Raw genomic sequence first — 15,929 nt, forward strand, 5'->3', positions numbered from 1 at the left:
CGGAGCGCGAGGAAAGGCCATTAGCATCGCTGCTGTTCCTGGCCCCTCCCCCCGGACCTCCCGGCCCGGCCGCTCAGCCACCTGTAGGGAGAGAGGAGAGAACTGACCCGCCCAGGTGAGCATCAGCCAGGTCCTGCAGGGGTCACTCAGGAGAAGCCACTGGGCAGCTGTGGGCTCGGCGCCCTCTCGCGCCCCCTGGTGTCTGCCCGAGGGACTTCGGGGCCCAAGACCAGGCTGCCCAGCGGGCGATGTTCTACCCGCACACCTGGTGCACAGGCGCCAGCGACACACACGCGTGTCTAGTGGCAGGACGTCCTTCCAGACAAAACGGCGGGGGCCGAGGCAGAGGGGTTAGGGGCGATCAGGCAGGCAGGCAGGCAGGCGAGCAGTTAGGAGCCAGCGGTCCTGGATCGCGAGAGGGGTCCCAGATTGGAGAGGGTGCAGGCCGGGCTGAGGGACCCCCCTCCCCGTGCGTGAATTTCGTGCACTGGGCCTCTAGTTAGAATATATTGAAATGTCATAACTGAACACTGATCCAGGACCTCTGTCGAAATGCATGCTTTCAGGTTGCTGTCCTGATGAGCGCTGCGTTCGCGTTGCTTCCCAAAGGCGATGCCAAGAAATGAAAGTGCCCGGCTCACCGGCAACAACAAGCTCCTCAACCCAGGGGAGCAACTGCCACCTTCCATCTCCGTTCATCTTCTTTTGCCAACAGTATAGTCGCTTCTTACAATGCTGGCGAACCGAGGAGGGGAGTGATGGCGCGTTTATTTTACACGAAATAAACTACGGGCAATGCAATCACTTTAGGTTAAGATACGCCGTTTCTTATTTACATTTGTGGTCAGTATCTTCCCCTCAGCCATGCAGACCTGAGCGGCTGCTCCAGCCTGTGACTGTGTTAGCAGTGGCTGCGTCCTTTCACAATTCCTCCATATTTCACTCACTTTCCCTAAGCCCAGTCTCGCCTCCACCATCTCTGTGACACACCAGGATCACATTTATGGTCTAAATCTGATCACATTTCTGCTGCTTTATTTCTTAAAATATGTTTTTATTGATTTCAGAGAGGAAGGGGGAGGGAGAGAGACAGAAACATCAATGGTGAGAGAATCATGGATCGCTGCCTCCTGCACGCCCCCCACTGGGGCTCAGAACCAAAGAGGTGGATGGAGACAGATTTCCCCATGTAGGTTAGTCGGGTCCTGCACGGAACCAGAGCCAGTCGGACGGGTCTGGATATAGACTAGATCCAGAGAAGAGTTTTTATAGGATCGGATCCCATGGCTATGGAAGCGAGAGGTCCCATGGGGCCGCGGAAACCCCAGCAGAAGCCGGGCAACATGGATGCCTGGACCCCCGTGCCCCCGCTGCCCCGCCCCTGCTGTGTGCTGCCATATTGTGATGGTGTGAGGGTCAATTTGCATATTGCCTCTTTATTATATTTCTATATCTCTATCATCTATCTATCTATTTATCTATATTTATTGATTTCAGAGAGGAAGGGAGAGGGAGAGAGAGAGAGAAACATCAATGATGAGAGGGAATCATGGACCGGCTGCCTCCTGCACGCCCCACATTGGGGATCGCGACCGCAACCCGGGCCTGTGCCCTGACGGGAATCGAACCCTGACCTCATGGTTCCTAGGTCGACGCTCACCCGCTGAGCCCTGTGGCCGGGCCGTGCTGCTTTCTATGCCCACGTTGCTGGTGCCACATCTCGTGGTGGCTGCGTTGCCCTGGGGAGGGCGGTCTGGGGGGACACCCAGGGGCACCCGATGCTATTAAACTGGACGTGCATCTCCGCACTCCACCTACGACCTCCTTCGGGGTTCGTTTGGGATCCGGGTTAAAAGCTCAGGTCAGCATGGTTTCTTTTTTAAAAAATGTGTCACCTTTTGGAAAAGTCTTCACTTGACCACATCCGTGCATAGAAGAGTTAAAGTTTGATCATTCTTTTAACTTTTGGAAAATAATTACGGCTCATCAGCGATGCTTCCTGGAGGAATCATTAAGCCAGGAATATGCTCGACATGATGAATTACAATCGATTTAATAACCTGCATATTAAGGAGAGCCAGCTCCGAGGAGTGCAAATACACAGGCTCCCCATACAGCCCAGCTCACGCCGAACGAGGCCTTCCCAGAAGGCCCCCCCAAGGTCTGCTCTCAGGGATGTTTGGAATAAGAACTTGCCAAACAGTTCTGAGGCGCAGCTCGTAGAGCTAAGTCGGCATTTCCCTGTGCCACGGCCAGGATCAATATTTACTTGTGCATCTTTTATGGCTTTAAAGTTTCGTGGACGCTCGCCGGGGAGTAGGCAGGCCCGCGGTCTCCTGGTCAAGGCGTTTTCATCCTTAATCCTTTCTGCTCGTCTCCTGTGGGAGGGCCTTCGAGGATTAACGAGAAAATATTTCAAAGCACATTCTCATTAACTCTCGGAATCGTAGATAATAGGCGCTCGATACAATGAGGGGGATTATATTACTGTTATTCACAACAAGAAAGCTGGAGTGTCGAGGAATTTCTCAACTGACTTTTATATTTTAGGATGAAATCTACAAATCGCCCTGCGTTGGATGAAGACGAAGGAGCACCCAGCCCCCTAAATGGTCCCTCATACTCTCTCTCTCTCTCTTGGCTTTTGACAGCGTCTGGCCCACCCTGACTGTCTTCTCCGACATCCACTAGCTTCGAAGCTTTCCTTAGCCGTTTCCTTCTGGTCCGTTCCCCTTCCCTCTATCGCCGAGGAGATGCTTTCGTGTGAGACTATTTCCTGATCGAAAAAATTCCTGAGAGAAAACAGGGCTGCTGGGTGGGAACTGCTCGTGACGCCGTCCCCACGTCTGTGCCGCACGGTCACACGCGTGTGTGGGTGGATCTGAGAGGGGCCCACGATGGCGAAGCTCCGACAAGGCTGGGTCTCCATCCCTCGTCCCTCCACGCGCTCGCCTCGCAGGTTAGTGCCAGGACTGCGTGCGTGTCCACCGGGAGCCGTCCTTGCAGCCCCGGCTCCCCCTCACCTGATCGGTCCCCTCACCGGCAGGGTCTGCGGGACCCGAGGGCCCAGGCCGCGCCCCGCGTGCTCCGGGAACACTGGCTCTCAGGTCCCACCGGCCGTCCCTCCTCCCCACGGAACGCGACGGGGACATGGGCGCAGGACGGACAAGGATTCTGCAAATCGCGGCGCACCTTCCCGTTCACTCTAGATGCACCCGCTGGTCTTGGGCGGCCAGTTCTCTCAGTTTATTAACTGACATTGACCGGGAACCTGTTTCAGCCTTTCAGTCGCCCTGGTGTCAGCACGGGGCCGCCTCCATCTTCCCCGGAACCGCTGCTGGCTCAGCGCTCTCCTCCCCGGCCAGGGCTCGTGGCCGATGATGCCTGAGTCCCGCCTGTTGCTGTCACAATGGTCCTGTCCCGAAACCTCTGCCTACAGGCCTGGGAGGTGCTCCCATCGCGCTTCCTGCCAGACGCTGAGCACACGACGCCGTTCCTGCTGATGACAGGCGGGTGCTTGTAAAGAGGTGGTCACAGCGTGAGGCTGTTAGGACCGACCCCGGACTCGCACACTGGGGGTGCGTGCGAGTCCCCAGGGTCATAGCTTACATCAGTGTGTTTTGATTTTATCCAGAGATGAAGAGAGAGACGTCCCGGCCGCTGTGGCCTCCCCTCCTCCTCTCGTTCTGGTGTGGCTCAGTGGATAGGGTGTTGGCCTGCGGACTGGAGGGTCCCAGGTTCGATTCCAGTCAAGGGCACATGCTCGGGTTGTGGGCTTGATCCCCAGTAAGGGGAGTGCAGGAGAAGGCCAATCAAGGATTCTCTCTCATCACTGATGTTTCTATCTCCCTCGCTCTTCCTCTCTGAAATCAATAAAAATATATGCTAAAAAAAGATAATAAAAAGAAGGAAATCTCAAACAAACAAACAAACAAAACAAAGAGGAAGGAAGAATCATGGATCTGCTGCCTCAGCACGCCCCACATGGGGGATTGAATCCGAAACCCGGGCATGTGCCCTGACCGGGAATCGAACCCAGGACCCTGCAGTCCACAGGCCAGTGCTCTATCCACTGGGCAACACCAGCTAGGGCTGTATCCCTTGTCTTATTACTATAATGGATACTCAGTGGACGAATGAATGAATGAACCCACTAATCGAATGTCACCATTGGCCACCTGGGTCTCAACTGGGGACGTGCTGTGGCCCCCCGAGAAGAGACGCTGGAAAGCTGAGGGGCTCAGCAGAGTGACCCTGCACACCTGGCCAGCCCCCCTCCTCACCCCTACACCCCCCTCCTCAACCCTACACCCTACACCTCACCCCTACACCCTACACCTCACCCCCATCCCCCCTCACCCCACAGCCCCCACCTGACCCCCATGTGCCCTCCTCACCCCCACACCCCACACCTCACCCCACATCTCACCCCTACACCTTCCACCTCATCCCCACACCCCCCATTCCTAATGAGGAGGTTGTTATTAAGGGACCCTGAGTCCCTGGGTCCCAAAAGCAGAGGCAAAAGGTAAAATCTTTTATCACTTTATTTTAAAATAAAAAATCGCCTTAAAACTCGGATTGCCTTCGTGGAGGAGAAATAGATGTAAAGCCGGGTGGGGGAGGCCCTTCCTCTGCCCCGGACACGCACACTCAGCCGCGACCGGTCATTTTCCCTCTCTGCTCCTGCCCCGTCTCAGCGACGCACGGCCAGCACAAAGCTGTCCCTGAAGTGTCATTAGTGACCCGGAACGCGAGCGCCTGTCAGAGCCCAGCTCCGCGCGGGCGGCCGGGGCCCGAAGCCGGGGGACGCAGGCTTAAATTACAAAGAGCCGTGTGTCCTCATCGGAGCGGCCGCGACGTGAAATTGACATGGAATGAGTCTGACAGTGAAATATGATCCTGAAGTCTCGAGAAGCAGGAGCGGGAATTCAGTCGAGTAACCGAAGGGAACGGGAGAAAATGGACCATCGATTCGTTCCGACCCGTCCTTCCAAGGCGGGTTCCCCTGTGGGTCAAGCTCGTTCCGCACACAATTAGTTACCCCGTGGCTCACCTTTTCACTTAATCAATGGTCAACCTCAGCCATCATTTAGCTGCATAAGGAGGAAGTTTTCCGTTCGTGTGAAAGCCAACACCAAGCAGAAAGTTGCAGAAGTGATTCGAGTCCGCGTTGCACCGAAGAACGTGGGTCCAGGGCTTGGCGTGAATTAGCTCGACTCCTTCAAGGCTCGAGGGAGAAGCCGACGCTGGGCAGAGAGCCCGGGACCCCGGTCAGGCTCAGAGTCTCTGCCTCTAGGTTCCTCGGCTGTAAACCTGAGCCGCCCATCCCCCTCCTTCATTCTTCCGAGGCATCAGGAAGCCGCAAGGGAGGGAGGCGGGAGGCGGGACTGAGCCGGACGCACAGAGGGAGACTGGTAAGACTCTGACTTATCCATATGATGCGAACAGGTCAGTGTGCTGTAAGTGCGTTATCTGTCTATCTATATAAAAGCCTAAGCGACTGTTCCACCATCCGACCATCCGACCGGTAGCTATGATGCACAATGACCACCAGGGGGCAGACACTCAACGCAGAAGCTGCCGAACTGCAGTGACTTGGCAGCTGCCATTCCCGGGTGACGCACCCAGAGCCAGAGAGGAGGGAGCCCGATTCCGGGGTGCGTCACCCGAGAACCACCCCCTTGCGATCTGGGACCCCTCAGGAGATGTCAGAGAGCTGGTTTCAGCCCGATCTCCACAGGCCAGGCTGAGGGACCCCAGAGGTGCACGCATACATGTACCAGGCCTCTGGTGCTTGAATAAAGCTGCCATATGGCCCGGCCGGCGTGGCTCAGGGGTTGAGTGTTGACCTATGAACCAGGAGGTCACAGTTCGATTCCCGGTCAGGGCACAGGCCCGGGTTGTGGGCTCGATCCCAGTAGGGGGCGTGCAGGAGGCAGCCGATCCATGACTCTCCCGCCGTTGATGTTTCTGTTTCCCTCTCCCTCTCTGAAACCAATAAGATCCATATGTTTTAAGAAAACCTGCCCTACAGCTGATGGGCCGGTGCGATTGTACAAGTCGGAGGAGAACCGTTTGCAGTCACACAGGGCAGGTGTACAGGGAGGGACTCGTGCCATCGCCATTCGTGAGGCTAGAACGTTCTAGACGCAGCCTGGGGCCTGAAGACGTAGGTCTGGTCGGAGCTGTGGGTGAGGGATCTACCAGGAAAGTCCGGAGGGCGACTGGCAGGCTGAGAACCCTGCGGCCCAGGCAGGCGGGACGCGGGGTCGGGTCAGCCCGTGTGTCCAGATCCCCACGGCGAGCTGGTCTGGAGTCGGGCGCTAACCCAGGAGCCTGAGACCCTGTGGTTACAGCCTAGAAAACAGCACAGCTGCTGGCTTCCCGACCTGGGTGTTTTCTGAAATAATTGGCTTCTTAATGAAAAGGAAGTTAACTGTACCTTTACAGTGTGCTTTCCAGTATGTTCAGAAGTCATCACGGAGGAGGGCTGAGTGCGTGCGTCTCCAGAACCCACATGTGGGGGCCTTCCCCCGTGTGATGGCCTTTGGGGTGGGGTCTGTGGCAGGTGACCAGCTTTCGATCAGGGGGAGCGGGGGGGGGTGTCTTTATGAGAAGGGAAAGCCCGCCCTGGACGCGGTCCTCAGGCCCGGCTGCCACAGCGGGAGTTCGAGCCGGACGGCAGCGCTCTTCACAGGGCGCCAGCGGCCGTCAGAACTGAGCAGAGTGAGGTCGGCGCCTCCGGGGCGGTAACTTTCTGCGGATTTGAAAACCTTGGCTTCTCCCTTGGGAACAATCCAGGATGCCACAAAATAAAATAAAACCAAAACAAATAAACGCCACCTTGAATCCCAGCACCACGCACAGCACCACGCTTTTCAAACAACCCACTTGCTGTAAGGTTGCATCATTGCAATGTGGTAATCTCTGAGGCCTTTTGTTTAATTTCTATACGGAAACGATTCACTATAACTCACATTAGTGAAGGACTGAGAATTGAAAATAAAATTCAGAGTTCTGTAAAAGTTTCACTGCTCTTACCTCCTATTTTGTATTTTGTGTGTGTGTGTTAATTAATGAGTCATGGAAACCAAAGTGTGTCCCACCCTAAGAAGGTCCCAGGTAAAATTTCTCAGTTTTATAACAGAATCTATGCGGTAGATTCTACAACAGTATTCACCTCATTACCTGATAATTAGATGCTTATCCTGTTAAAGGAAGTAGCTGATTGCGCTATAAATCACAATCCGAGGCAAACGCTTTCAGTGCCTTTAATAATAATTATTTTTAGTCGCTCTAAATATATATTTAAATTATATTATAATTAGAAGCAATTGAGAATTTTAAGCTAATGCATTTTAAAGCAATTAGACCGTTACCACACATTTAAAAAATTCATTATGTAGAAAATAAATGATGAGATGCATTGGACATGGATGAGAGTGAGAGCTATGCTGACAGGCAGGAGCTAAAGGGTAGACCCATCCCCACAGCCACAGCGACAGCCACGACCATGGCCACGGGCTCAGAATCTGCTGCTGAGCTCAAGAACGCAGCTTCCAAGGAGAACGGCAGTTTAGTGTGGAACAGCAGTCATTTTTCAGTTCTTTTTTTTTAATCCTCACCCGAGGATTTCTTAGAGAGAGTGGGAGAGAGAGGGAAAGACAGATAGAAACATCGATATCAGAGAAACACATCAATTGATTGCCTCCTGCGTGCGCCCCAACCAGGGCCCAGGCTGGGGAGGAGCCTGCAACTGAGATGCGTGCCCTTGACCAACTGAACCCGGGATCTGCAGGCCGTCGCTCTATCCACTGAGTCAAACTGGCCAGGGCTATTTTTCAGTTCTTATTTCAGTGTTAGAAACTGTGCCTGTCTGTTCTGTGTTGAAAACCAATCCTATCCTATCTAATAATAGAGAAACATGGTAATTAACTGTAACTTTGCTACCCTTCCCATTGGCTAATCAGTGAGATATGCAAATTAACTGCCAACAAAGATGGCGGCCGGCAGCCACGCAGCTGAAGCGAACAGGAGGCTTGCTTGCTCCAGTGATGGAGGAAGCCAAGGTTCCCTGCCTGCCGCAGCCCAGCTCTGAGCTCCGGATGCAACAATGTTGCAATTATAGAACCTAAATAAACTCCAGGTACCTGCTTTCAGCCAGCACAGCCTCAGAGCTTAGAGTGGCCAGTGATGGTAACAGAGTTTCAATTATAGAAGCTAAACAAACCCAGGTACCTGCTTTCAGCCAGCCGTGGCCTCAGAGCTGGAGCCGGCTCTCAGCTCCAGTGACAGTTATAGAAGGTAAATAAATCCCAGAATAAAAAGAAAAAAGGAGAGGCTGGGAGCTTCAGTCGCCCACCAGCCTGAAAACAGCCCTCAGCCCCTCACCCAGACTGGCCAGGCACCCCAGTGGGGACCCCCACTCTGAAGGGGGTGCAACCAGCTGCAAACAGCCATCAGCCCCTTACCCAGGCTGGCCAGGCACCCAAGTGGGACCCCTACACTAATCCGGGACACCCTTCAGGGCAAACCAGCCAGCCCCCACCCATGCACCAGGCCTCTATCCTATATAGTAAAAGGGTAATATGCAAACTGACCCTAACAGCAGATAGACTGGGAATGACTGGTCACTATGACACACACTGACCACCAGGGCGCAGACGCTCAATGCAGAAGCTGCCCTTTGGTGGTCAGTGCGCTCTCACAGGGGGGATCTCTGCTCAGCCACAAGCCAGGCTGACGGCTGCCAGTACAGCGGTGGTGGTGGGAGCCTCTCCTGCCTCCTCAGCAGCACTAAGGATGTCTGACTGCAGGGTAGGTCTGCTCCCCGCTGGCAAGTGGACATCCCCCGAGGGCTGCCAGGCTGCCAGAGGGATGTCTGATTGCCAGCTTAGGCCCAATTCCCCGGGGAGCAGGCCTAAGCCAGCAGGTGGTCATCCCCTGAGGGGTCCCAGACTGCGAGAGGGCGCAGGCCGGGCTGAGGGACCCCCCCACCCCAGTGCACAAATTTTGTGCACCAGGCCTCTAGTAAAATATAACCAAACAGATGTACAATTATATTTTGGTTAAAAACTGACCCCTTTTCACCTAAAACAACACCTTTCCGGGATGTAGAATCTTCCTCTGCACGTGACACAGGTTGAAGCAGTGGTCCCTGTGGCCTGGTCTGTCCAATGAGCGTTCCCCTCTGCTGGGCGCTGGCCACCCCGCAGCCCTGCCCGAAGGGTTGGCATGGATTTAAGAGGCCTGGACTCTGTTGGCCAAGTTACACAGACCAGGAGACGACCAAGGGACAAGGCTGCTCTGTTCCATGGGTTTATGCAGGTTTCCTTCATGTCCAACTCGATTAAGTAAAACCTATAATCAAAATCATCACTTATCTCCCTAACCCTCAAATACCTCCATTTCCCGGACACCGGCCTGCCTTTCCACCGTCTTCCACTCTCTATTGTGACCTATTCTCCCCCTCCCCGCCCCCCCATCTGCTCCCTTCTCCCCCAGCCCCGCCCAGGTTCCCTCTGGGTGCCCAAATCCCCGAAGTCGGGGAAGGAAGCGGAAAGCCGCGTTTAGCTCCAGGGGCTGCCCCCCTACTCCTTCCCCCGAAGGCAAGTTAGAAACCAAAGGCTATTCCTCACAATTAGCTCCCAAAGGTGTTTTTAAAATCATGTCCCTTGCTAGCTGGCCTGTTAGGCACCTGCATCTTAGGGTGTCCAGGCAACGTGATTCGTTATAACATAAAGGGTACGTACTTCCAGGGCCTTACAGCTCAGCCTGTGACCGGCATGGTTTACCCATTTATGCCTTCAGGCGAACAGTTCTAATCAGCCTTCCCCTCGCTCCCCGTGAATGGGGAACCGCAGGCCATGAATACGGTTCTCTGCTGTCAGTGACCTTTACTGCAGGTGTGACCTCTGCTCACAGGTTAGTCAATGAAACGGTAAACACTCTTCAAGGTTTTTCTCCATAAAGTACCATTGGTAGATGCATTTCTCCCCTAGATACACTGCAAACTTTCAGTGTTAGGCACAGGAAATCTTTATAAAAATACACCAAAAACCCTTACTTTAAAAAAATAAAATAAAATTTCATTTACGTATTTGTTTGTTTTTCAGATGTGTTTTTTATTGATTTCAGAGAGGAAGGGAGTGGGAGAGAGAGAAAGAGGAACATCCATGATGAGAGAGAACCATGGATCGGCTGCCTCCTGCACGCCCCACAGGGGGATGGAGCCCACAACCCAGGCCTGTGCCCTGCCCCGGAATCGAACCGTGACCTCCTGGTTCATAGGTTGACCCTCGATCACTGAAGCCCACCAGCCGCGTTTAAATTTCATTAAAAAACCCCTTGTCTGAGTCTGTACGCAATTTCAGGGAAATGCTTGTCTAACAAACAGCCCCCCTTAAAAAGGATTTGTGTCCGCTCTAATGTACTAAGCTACCCATTGTGTTAATCAAATCTTCCTAAAATGGCAAATACAATATTTAGTAGTGCTCTTTAAGTGTTGCAAAGATATTTAAAGACTCCAAGATCATGACAAATGATTTTATTAGCTGCTTCACCTCATGTTTTATTGCTCTATACAATATCAATCAAATTATCAGCTATTCTGTTAGGGTTTATAATGGTTATTGCAACAAAAACAAGTGAATTTTCTGAGAGATCTTGACAGTCATTAACACATGATTATGTGACTAAAATATGACTGTGAGGAGAAGCTATACTATGAGAAAGGCATGCTTTTTGTGGCTACCGAAGTCAATACCTTCTAGACTAGCCTCCCCGCCAGGGTGGCTCAGTGGTTGAGCGTCCTCCCGCGCACCAAGAGGCCAGGCCACCTTTTCGATTCCCCGTCAGGGCACGTGCCCTGGTTTCGGGCTCCATCCCCAGTAGGGGGCGTGCAGGAGGCAGCGGACCCATGATTCTCTCTCATATCGATGTTTCTCTCTCTCTCCCTCCCCTTCTACCTCCCCCCCTCCAAATCACTAAAAACATATTAAAAAAATTAAAATCGCTTTAGTTTGTTTGTTGAAATCCACGCTCAGCAATAAGAATTAGAAATAAATGAACTAGCAGTGACTTTGTTAACTTGGAGACGGTCCAGTCCTCCAAGCTGAGCATCCTGAGCGGTTGGCAAAGGGAAGAGGCATTTATTCTCCTGTTAGGGGACCCGCAGAGAAGTGTGGGGGCCCGAGTGACAGGGAAGCAGCTGTCCCTTTACTGAAACTATCAGGGACCACAGGCCTACTCGCATCATGTTTATCCCTCAAGAGATTCAAGGATGAATCACTGAAAAAAACCACATTCAAATTCCAGGCACTTGGAGGAAATGCCCTGTGAAGTAGTGGGCTGACCACACGTCCCACAGCGCCCGAGGAAGCCAGCGGCCTGGGTGCCAGGAGCCCAGCACGTCAAGGAGAAGCCCTCGCGACACGAGAAAACGCAGCACCAGCAGGAAGGAGGCCTCGGTGGAGGGTGGGAGCTCCTCTGGGCTGGTCACATTTCAGTCCGTGAGACAATCCGGCTTCGCCGTGCGCTGGGCTTGAAACGCAGCCCACAGCTCTCGGGCAGATGTAAGCATTTGGCCGGACTCCACAAGGTTGTGCAGAACCGCCTCTCACTGCTGGGCATTACTATTCCGGTTTATTAACTCAGAATCCGAGAACGGCGCCGTGTCGGGAGGGTGGGTGTCTGACGACCGGCCTGTACGACAGCAGTGAAAGCAGGAAGGACCGAGATGAGGAGAGAGAACAAAAGCGAACGAATAGGAGAAAGCAAAGGATAATACGTTTGCTGATATGATTAGAAAGAAACTCATCAATGTGATTGCAGATACCACTCAGGTACTTACAGTTACAACAGGTATTGACACTAGGAGCTAATTGATAATGAGAACAGCTTTATGTGAATTTAACGTATATTGTGCCAGCTAGAGAAACCTTATGAAAATGAAAAGTGAGACGATGTGTTTAAGGACGCACATACAGGTCTGGACCTATTTTCGATTTCTTCTGTTGATCCCAATGAAACTTATTTTTCAGTTTATAAAAGTATGTTGGGCCCGGCTGGTGTGGCTCAGTAGTTGAGCATCGACCTATGAACCAGGAGGTCACAGTTCGATTCCCACTCGGGGCACAGGCCCGGGTTGCAGGCTCCATCCCCAGTGAGGGGCCTGCAGGCGGCAGCTGATCAGTGATTCTCTCTCATCATTGATGTTTCTGTCTCTCCGTCTCCCTTCCTCTCTGAATCAATAAAAATATATTTTTAAAGGTATGTTGGCTTGCCCTGCGGCTGCAGTTCTGCTAGTTGATTATATCGCCCTGACCTTCCTCTGGCCGAGTCGGGCGGCGCCTGCTCTGAGAGCCCCGGGCAGCCGCGCCCCTCGGAGCAGGGCGACGCGGTGCGTTTCCCGGCCACGCGAGCGACGCGACGGGAGCGAAAGGAGTGAACACTTCCCAGCTGGAAGCTCCTCGCGGATTAAAGAGCCGCGTCCACCCCTGGGTGGCGGTCATCACGCTGAGCTCCGACTGACCCTCTTGTTCCGTCAGGGATCTCGTTTCCAAGTGGCGTCTTCCCTTCCTCCCCTGACTCATCTTCTGTGGAAAGGCAGCGCCTTCTGGAATGGAATCCGCAGCCCTGAGCCTGGGCCTGGGAGCCTCTTCAATTTATCAAAAACAAGGAGCGTGAACTCCCAGGGAGTTCCCCCAGGGACCGGGTGTCTGTTCCCTTCTCACTGCACATCCCCCGGGGCGGGGGCGACGATGGTAAGGCCCCGCAGGGGTTCCCGAAGCTGGTGCCACAGGGGATTTAGCGAAGCCGGTCCCCCTCGGAACCCCTGGTGCTCGGGAATATAAAGGTGTTTGCGCCGAGCATCAGAAATTTAGGGGTTTTTGACCCTCTATGTCCGTGGTCGGCAAACCGCGGCTCGCGAGCCACGTGCGGCTCTTTGGCCCCTTGAATGTGGCTCTTCCACAAAATACCACGTGCGGGCGCGCACGTACAGTGCGATTGAAACTTCGTGGCCCATGCGCAGAAGTCGGTATCTTGTGGGAGAGCCACACTCAAGGGGCCAAAGAGCCGCACGTGGCTCGCGAGCCGCGGTTTGCCGAGCCGCAGTTTGCCGACCACGGCTCTATGTGAATAACGTTCCGAGAATGTGCGGCATTTGTAATATTTATTACGTGGCTTCTTCCAAGGGGTTTGGCGTTTTATACGATATAAAAAGCTGCCCCCAATTCGGCAATCTTGGCTTATCCCTGACGGGGTCGTGACCTTGGGTATTTCACTCATTCTCTCTCATCTTGAAGTTTCTCAGCTCGGAAACAGGTAGAACGTGGACGCGAGCTGCCCCCTGGACTTGCTGGGTGCGACGCACTCGATGTCTGTGACCGAACTTCATGCTTGGTCAGCCTGACCCCGCCGTGTGCTGCTTGGAGGGGGTGCCGTGGGAGATCCCTGGGCTGCACGGGGTCCCGAGGATGAGGCCCCGGGGGGACGATGGGCTAAGAAGAGAAAGAGGCTGCCGTTCTCTCTCCCTCACGTGAGGAAACGAGAAACGTGGACGTGGACAAGCCGGGCAGCGATGCTCACCAGCACCCTGTGCCCCGGACCCTCAGCTTCCAGAACTGTGATCGGCAGGCCTGAGGGTTCAGGCCACCAGCCTGTGGTATAGGGGGACAGCAGCCCGATGGACTAAGACACGATGCAGATAAGGAAACGTCCTTCTGAACCACAGAGTTATTTGCAAAGGAAGCAATAGCAACACGGTCAGAGGTAATGTTTCTGTCCCCTTAGCCGTGGTCCTGGCCACGGGCTCCTTGCCCTCCACGAGGGAGGCCAGCTCAGCTCACGGCCATCAGTCCCGTTTCACAGACAAGAAAGTCACAGTGGCCCTGACCGGTGTGGCTCAGGGGATAGAGCGTCGGCCCGCGGACTGAAGGGTCCCAGGTTCGATTCCGGTCAAGGGCATGTACCTCGGTTGCGGGCACATCACCAGTAGGGGGTGTGCAGGAGGCGGCTGATCGATGTTTCTCTCTCATCGATGTTTCTAACTCTCTATCCCTCTCCCTTCCTCTCTGTAAAAATCAATAAAATATATTTAAAAAGAAAAAGAAAAAAAAAAAGAAAATCGCAGTGGAGAGGAGCCAGGCAGTGTGGCCAGCCTCCCGCACCTCGTGAGTGTGGAGCTGACATTGAAGTGCACACAATATTGAAAACCCAGCCTCATCGTCACCTGTGCAGGTTACAGCTCTTCCATTGACGTTGAACGACTTTGAAGGCAAAAAAAAAAAAAAAAAAAAGGTCTGGAATTTCCGGGCACCCTCACGGCGCGGACCCCGCCGGGAGGGTGTCGCTGCTGATTAACAGGTGCCTTCGCTAAAGTGCACCCGTCCCGGCCGCCGACTGAAAACAAACAAACAAACAAATGTCAAGCAGCAGGGCGGATGCCGTTTGCCGGAAGCGGCATTTTCAGGGACACCTGGCGGGAGGCTGCGCGTGGGAAACGCCTGGTGTGCACGTCAGGGGCACCGTGGCCGTCTCCGTGGTTCACTGTCCCGTCCGCGGGCCGTCCAGCCCCAGGGCCTTGCACGGTGTCGCTCGGCGGGAGGCAGACGGGCTCTCGCAGGAGGAGGCAGAAGAGTTTCACGAAGACGCTCTTTATAAATACGGCGAAGAGGAGGTGTCACGAGAGCCGTGGGTCACCGCCAGCCTGTCTCCCCTGGGACGGAGGGCCAGGGAGACACGCAGAAAGCTGAGACCTAGAAGGAGGTGTGAGTGCGGCGCTGGCAACTCAGAGAATCCGCGGGCGCAGCCCAGGAGACACCTCAGCCAGCCACCTTCTCGTCCTCGCCTTCCCATCGGATGGGGTTTCCTGTTGACCAGAGCGACAACGGCAGGAGGCAAGGCCGTTCTCCACTGGCCGATTCCGTGCGTGACATCTGCCCTCAATTTCCACCCAGAACAGATGCCTGAGAAGTAGCCACCTTCTGCTTTGGGGTGACACTGAAGCTGCCCTATGGACATGCGTATCACACAGCCCAACACATGACATTTACATTTTAGGGTGAATTGGCCACGCCACTAACCTGTTTCAATTTTGAAATGCTTCCTCTCTATTGATTTCTTCAACAAATACCAAACATTGTGGGGAAAAATATAATTTCGGTGGATTGAATAGAAGGGATTTCACAATCATCTTACAAATGTGTTTCTTCCTGCTGTTCTTTGTGTCCTTGAAGAATTTAAGATGCACTTAGGCCTTCATTATGCAGAAACGGCTCCATCTCTAACAATGTGCATGGAGACGACGACTCGCAGAACAGGCATCACCGAGGGGAAAAACCCACCCCACATGGACGCGTCTTCATTTTCTTTCCTCTTCAGTTTTCTTCACGACGACGCGTTAAAATTACACCGACTTCCGTTATCCTTTGAAAAATGAATGGAAGCAGCTCTTTCTTTTAAATAGCAAAACTGCAAATTCCTTCTTTTACTTAATTTTAAAAACTGGGTCCTGCACTTCCACGCTCCCAAACACATCGCTTTCTTGAGCAGCTTCTGGGGGGAAAGTGTAGAGAGGATCGTGGATTTTTGGGGCAGAAGGATCTTAAATATTAGTGTTCGGTTCATAAGACCAGACACAGGACGTAACATGATTTTCCCCGTATCCACTGGGCAGCAAGTGCCACGGCTTGATGCCTGAATGGACTTGGGTGGGTTTCCAGAATCCGAGTTCCAGGGTTCTGGGACGTTTGGGTGTGTGCATGTGGGTGTGTAAGTGGGTCTAGACCAGGGGTTCCCAACGTGGGGCACATGCTCCATGTTGGGGGGGCAGAATGGCAGAATTTGACTTTTAAGGGGGCCATTTGAGAATGAGTTATGAACAGTGAACTTTTTGCATTCCTCATGGTCGTAGGGGCCTCATA

General features: G+C 53.5%; 2 protein-coding genes across 2 annotated transcripts in view; both read right to left on the reverse strand.

Moving 5' to 3' along the window:
- LOC132229156 (keratin-associated protein 27-1) overlaps positions 1-15,929 on the reverse strand; it is a 350,231-nt gene that overhangs the window by 220,440 nt on the left and 113,862 nt on the right. The gene's annotated exons all lie outside the window — the stretch shown is intronic.
- GRIK1 (glutamate ionotropic receptor kainate type subunit 1) overlaps positions 1-15,929 on the reverse strand; it is a 106,071-nt gene that overhangs the window by 78,491 nt on the left and 11,651 nt on the right. The window lies entirely within an intron of this gene.

This window comes from Myotis daubentonii, chromosome 3, assembly GCF_963259705.1.
Source record: "Myotis daubentonii chromosome 3, mMyoDau2.1, whole genome shotgun sequence".
In the NCBI taxonomy this organism is placed as follows: Eukaryota; Metazoa; Chordata; class Mammalia; order Chiroptera; family Vespertilionidae; genus Myotis; species Myotis daubentonii.